Below are 7,005 nucleotides of genomic sequence, written 5' to 3' on the forward strand. Positions count from 1 at the left end.
TGCTGAGCGGACATCCTGGGATGGTCTCTTTAACCTTGTGTTTTAGCCCCATTTCAGACCTCTATGAGCCGGATCTCAGCAGAACCCTTTTGCTAGCACTTGAGACCCCAAGGCGTGGGATGGGAGCAGTGAGACTGTGAGCGAGTTTGAGATACTGAGTCCCCAAAACAACAGAAAGAACATCCCCCTCCAGGGAGTTCATGACTTGTGAAGAAGGGACCAGGTCCTACCCTCCCAAGTGACACCACAGGCGAGAAATCAACCTCTTGACCCTCATCTGAATTTCTGTGCCTGGCTACACAAAGTAAAAACAATTCACAGGAATTATGCTAATCAACTTTTAAATATTAAATTGACCCCTACTGCATAGATGCACATCATTTTCTAAACCCTGCTGAACATGTGAAGCTTCCAGCTGGCATGTCAATGGTTTCGCATCTGGTTGCAATGCAAAACATGAGGCAGGCGTCCCTTCTGTCCCTGAAGCATCGATACCCCTCATTGAGCATGACGAATTGTTAAGCAGAATGTGAGATGACTGTTCCGTGCAATGCAAAACTGAAAGCAATGACACTGCAGGAATGCTCTGTTATAAAGGAGTAGAAATAATGGGGGGAAACTTAATGTAAAACATTGTTCATGTTCTCATTTTGTACCAATGCAGTGAACACACTTCCCAGTAAAACCACATGCTTCTTCCTGGTCATTTCTGAATTGTTATAGGAGGGCCAACATCTCTACTAATGGAATCACCTTTCACCCATATCTCTAGTTCTCAAGTGTGGACCTACATGCACCACTTTACACAGGTGTAAAGGTAGCGTAACTATCGACATCAGTGGAGCTCAAGAAGTTGAAGTCCATGGTAATAACTCCACATCTTCACCTGCCCAAGAGTCTAATTTAGCCCAGTCCTTTAGTTATGAGCCTTCAGCAGGGAAGCCAGCTTCTTCTTCTTGCTTCAGTCCCATCTATACAGGGTCAGTTCTTTGAGTCCTTCTCCATTCCAGTCTGTCTTGAAGCAGCTCCTCGGCAATTCTACAGTTAATTAAATCATTTTGTATGACATCCATCCATCTAGTTTTGGGTCTTCCAACCCTTCTCTTACCCGCTACTTCTACCTTTATTAGCCTGTTGCCCATATATTCTTCTGGTCTTCTTTTCACAGGCCCAAAGCATCTAATCATGGATTCCCTCAGGTTTTCTATAATTGGTAGCACCTTCACACTTCAACAGTTTGTTGGTTCTGAACATGGGCCATTCTTGTAACACCAAGTGTAACACCAACAGACCCCAGTTGTCAGTGGGCAGGATCAAACCTGGGATTTCTGAAGCTAAATGCTACTGCATGAACTAAAAGCCACATGGCCCTGAGCTAAGGCTGTAGCCAACTCATTAATCTCTAAGAGGTCTCGGTGCCACTAGATAGGACAGAGCACCACGCCTGGGAGATGTGTGGGTTACACAAGCATCCATCTTAACATTTTCATTTCCAGTCTATTCAAGATCTGTTCCAGTCTCTTCCTCAGTGGCCAGCGTTCAGAGCCATACACAAATGCAGGTCTAATTACCATCATGTAGATCTTACTTTTCAATTTGATAGGTACTCTATCTCAGACCACTCAGTCCTTTAATAATGAGCTTTCAGCAGGGAAGCCAGCTTAATCCCTGAAATGACATTGTCACAGGTTTGGCCCCCCCGGACACCTTTTAGGGGCATCAACGATCTCTGAACTCACCCGGCCTTTGGTCTTCCCTCTCCAGGAAATTGACAGCATGGCTCGGGTTGTGGCAGACTCAGCCCTCTGAGTTCTTGAGAGCCTTCCACTTCCAGAGCTAGCAAAGACCAAATGCAAAACCAAACACAAATGAAAAAACACAAGGCCATAGCAGGACTCTTCCTTCAGAGAGATTCTGCTAGGCCAGGGCCTGGTTTGGCAGCTGCAGTCAACACTCTAGTAATAGTCCCAAATACAGCAATGGGTCCTCCTTTCTCTTTGAAAGAGGCCTCAATTCCTGCCTTCATCCAAGCCCTTCAAAGGAGGTCAGAGTCTGATTTCCTCCTGGGTCTGCCCACTAGCTGAGCTAAGCTTCTCCCTTTTACGTCTAGGCAACTGACAGCACTTCACAATCAAGATAAAATTTACTTACAATTTGCAAGCAATGTATATGAAAATGAAGTCCAGTGTATGAACCTATAAAGAAAAATGCTTTCTATCATGTTAACTGCTGTAAAATGACTAACCTTTAAGCATCAATTTAAAGAGTACCAGCAGTTCAGACCTATTCTTTAATCAAATTAGGAAATAAAGCCTATAAAAGTTCAATGGCCAAAAACTCTTGAATAGCATTTGGAAAAATCAGCCAGAACCTGCCTTTCTTAGACTTCAGCCAGATATCTGCGGAGATGGAGGGACCATTAATAATGAGTGGGGGGATGGCATTCTTCCTCCCACAGTATTTCACAAAGACGCCACTGAATATCACCATCTGGGATGTCTAGTAACGGCATTAAGTCTTGCGGGGCCTGCGGGTACTGTCTCTCGTAAGTGTTTGTACAGTGTCTAGTACAATAAGACACTGATTGTGACTCGGGCTTTGAGGAGCTCCCAGAATATAGCGCAATTAACAGCAACAACATGGAGTGACATGTAGAATGTATCATCATCTTGTAAACCTGTACAGGAAACCACTTGGTTTAAACCATCTCCTACCTTAAGTAGCTAACCCAAAATTAACTCCAAATCTAATCCTTGCAAACCACTTTAGTGCAGGCTTCACTTTAATCACCTGAATATCCCCATGGGAAAAGAGAAAAAAAGAAAAGCGTGCATGAAGCTTTAATGAAACTGGGCTAAAAAACTCAGTACAAGTTATATAGCTTCATTTTCTTAATTCCTCATTTTCTTACATAAATGAGACAAGAATCTCACTGAGATTGGCAAGAGAAAGTGATTTGGGACCCCCTCTATGTTTGTGTGCCCAACTTCAGACCCCTCAAAGACAGAATTTTCAGATAGTGCTGATACCTGCCCTCTGGAAATCAGGCACCTTTCAGGTGTCTTAACATTATTCACCATTTTTGAAAAATCAGTCTGATTCCAAACTGAATTATGTTCCTTGCAATGATACAGAGCTGAGAGTTTCTATAGGAGAATTAAAACCAGACTTGATTTGCATTGTGATTAAGCTACACTCAGCTCCTCTAACTAAAGCTAACAATATACTCAGCTGCTCTGAACCTTCTCTTGGCTATAATCTGAACCATTGCAATTCTTCTCCATTCATATTGGTTAATTGTTTACAAAGCTATCAGAGTGGGTTGGAAAATTTTTGAAGAAACAACTTTCCGAAGGAAGATTCCATAACGACAAAACCTATTTTTCCCCACAAAATCATGTCAATTTTGACAAAATTTCAATAAACCCATCTATTATTTTACATTATTTCATGGCATGTCAGTAGTAAGGCAAAATATGCACTATATTAATGATATGTCATATTTTACTCTACTCCTAGAAAAATGATTCCAGGCTAACATGAGACTATTGAAAAGAGCTGTGCCTGAAAATCAGTACACCAAGTGCTTATCTGTTCTTCTTGTTCAAAATGTCAAACTGTTTCATTACAACACAAATAGGAGGCACGTTGATCTAGAAAGTAACATAAGATGTTTCAATTACTACGAACTAGCAGCTGCCCTTGATTTTGAAAACAAAACAAAACAGAATAGAATATTTTGGCTATTATATTGTCAATTACAATATGCCAGTAGTAGTAGTGAATAATATGCTTGACATAACATGACATGTCATATTATGCAATAATACTGGCATACCATGAGATAATATAAAATAATAAAATATTAAAATTAAAAGCAAAATACAATACATTTCAACATGAACATTTTATAATGAAGTTTTCCAAAACACATTTTTCAAAATTTCCATTTTGTGGAACTTTTCAAAAATATTTGTTTTTATTCCAATCTGGAACAAATGTGAAATTTTGACATTTCACTATTTGAGCAGAAATTCTGAATTTCAGCAAGCTCTCGTTATTCTTCTTCCCACATTTCAAACATTCTGAGGTGGGTGAATGAAGATGAGCTGATGACTCTAAAAGCAACAACTCATGCCTTCCACACTTGTCATGATATTTCATAAGATCTCTGCCAAGATCACATGAAAGGCCACATTACCATAAATATCTAAGTAGGGTCTGTTTTATGGTGAAGTTTTCAGAAACTCCCACATTGCCCATAGAAGGTATCTAATATTAGAGCTGTGATCTCATGCAAAGTTTTCCACGATTGTACTTTCAGAGGGTGGTGTGTTACAAATTCCCATAACAGAACAAGAGTCACTAATGGTGCATATATATTTGATTACTTTCATACCAGGAATAAGCAAACCAAAGAAACAATAAGAATGCCGTGTACTACTCCTACTAACATGCCATCAAATAAAGTACAAAGTAAATTTGTTTTCATGGGAATTTTGTCAAAAAAAGACATTTTTGTGAAAAAAATAGGTTTTGTCAATACAGCATTTTCTGATGGAACATTGCTTCACGAAAAAATTTCCAATAAACTAAGAACTTTTCAAACACTTGTATGCCGTGTTGTTGTAGCTGTGTTGGTCCCAGGATATTAGAAAGACAAGGTGGGTGAGGTGATATCTTTTATTGGATTAACTTCTGTTGGTGAGAGACACACACTTTAAAGCTTACACAGAGCATCCACCATATGGACACTACACGACACTCCATCATCATCAATTTATCAACCCCTAACCGGAGCTCAATTCTCTCTACTCTCCAAGGGATTGAACTTCTGCCTCACCACAGAATCTAACACAATATTAGCATATGAAGACATCTTTTGCTGACTCCGCCTCAAAGAATTACTTCACAGCAGTGACACTACCACCCACAATTATCACATCCCCCAACAATCATAAGAAAAAAGAAGCATCTGACTGGATACCCACACAGTGGATGAAACCACACTATTGATCATGACATTTATTGCTTCAGGAAAAAATTGACTGAAATCTTTAACAAACCTCACATTCACCACAATCTTTCCACTGCCGAGAGGATGAATATACAATCCCTAAACTCCAAATCTCCATATAATGATGAAATCAGAAGACAACGGGGGCACTATCATAGTCTTCAACAGTGATGGCTATGTTAATGAGGCCAATCAACAACTCTCGGTCACCCACTACTATGAAGAACTCAAAGACGACCCCACATCACAATTTACCCAGGAATTTAAGGACATCATCAAATCCTTCCCCAAACAGCAACGAGAGAAACTCTACAAGGTCATCTGCCATGCACCCACCCCAGGGACCTTCCACATGCTTCCCCAAGATATGGAAACAAGGTAACTCGAGCAGACCTATCATATCTGGTCATGGCTCTCTTACTGAAGGAATATAGGGGCCCATAGAAGCCATCCTCAAAACACTCACCACACAAAGGGCCAGCTTCCTCAAGGACACAGCTGACTTCCTCCAGAAACTCCACAACATTAACAACCTCCCTCAGAACACCTCCTTCCCACAATGGATGTCACCTCCCCATGCATCATCACTCACTGATGGTCTCAAATATTACCAAGATAAAGCATACCCCTCAGATATCCACCCCAAATACATCAAACTCATCCGTTTCATCCTCACCCATAATTTTAAATTCAACACCACACATTGTCCAAACCATGGGAACAGCTCTGGGTACTAGGATGGCTCCCCAATATGCCAACCTCTTCATGGGCCACCTTGAAGAAGAATTTCTGGACAAGTGCTCTATGAAACCAATAATATACATGCAATACAGGAATTTTCATCCTCTGAACAGACAAACTAAACTCCCTCAGATTTCCACCATAACTTCAACAACCACCACCCATCCATTAAACTATTTCTAGAACACTCCCACACTAGCAGAAATTTCCTGGACACCACAATCAGCTTCAAGAATGGAACCCTATAAACAGCTATATACTAGAAACCCACCAATCCCTATATATCTGGTAACAACCCCAAACACACCCAGAAATCTGTTATCTGCAGCCAGGCACTCAGATACCACAGAACATGCTCGAAGGAGAAAGTCCTGGATATATACCTTAGCACACTTAAAACCACCTTCATCAAAGAAGGACACTTGACCAGATAACTAGATCTCATGGAATGGGCCACCCAGATAGCCTGAGAGAGCCTGCTTCAATACAGAAATAAAACCCCTCCTGACCATACACCCCTAGTTGTAACCAACCACCCCACACTGGAACTCCTATGGGTATCAAACAACTACAACTCAAATTCAATGGGGACCCCATCCTGAAAGAAATATTTCCTGAACCCCCCTCTTATAATAACCCCCCTCTTCAAATACCCCTCAACCTCTCCAAGCTCATCAGGAGAAGAAAGCTCCCCACAGACCATGACACACCAACTCAAAGCAGCACCAGAACCTACCAGAATAATAGATGCAAAACCAGCAGATATTTCTGCGCTGCTATGATGATCAACACCCCTCAACACACTTTTCAAGATCCATGGCCCTATACATGCCTATCACAATATGTGGTGTCTCTCATCCAATGCACTAAATGCCCCAACAACAACTATGTGGGTGAAACCAAGCAATCACTACACTCTTGAATGAATTCACACAGAAAAATGATAAGACAAAAACACCCTATCACCTGTGGGTGAACACTTTCCACAAAGTGATCACTGTATCTAACCTCTCAGTCCTCAGCCTTAAAGGAAACCTGCATAACGCCTTCAAAAGACAAGCCTGGAAGTTTAAATTCATAACTTTGCCACACATTAAAAGTTATGGGCTGAATAGAGACATTGGGTTTATGGCTTATTATAGCACACACACACACACTCCCCCCTCAGATTCCCCCCTACATGACTAAAGGGATGTTAACAGGCCACCTCTTCTTGAATGGTCCCTTGAAATGTATGTGAACTATTT

This window comes from Chelonia mydas, chromosome 6 (assembly GCF_015237465.2).
Source record: "Chelonia mydas isolate rCheMyd1 chromosome 6, rCheMyd1.pri.v2, whole genome shotgun sequence".
Classification (NCBI taxonomy): domain Eukaryota; kingdom Metazoa; phylum Chordata; order Testudines; family Cheloniidae; genus Chelonia; species Chelonia mydas.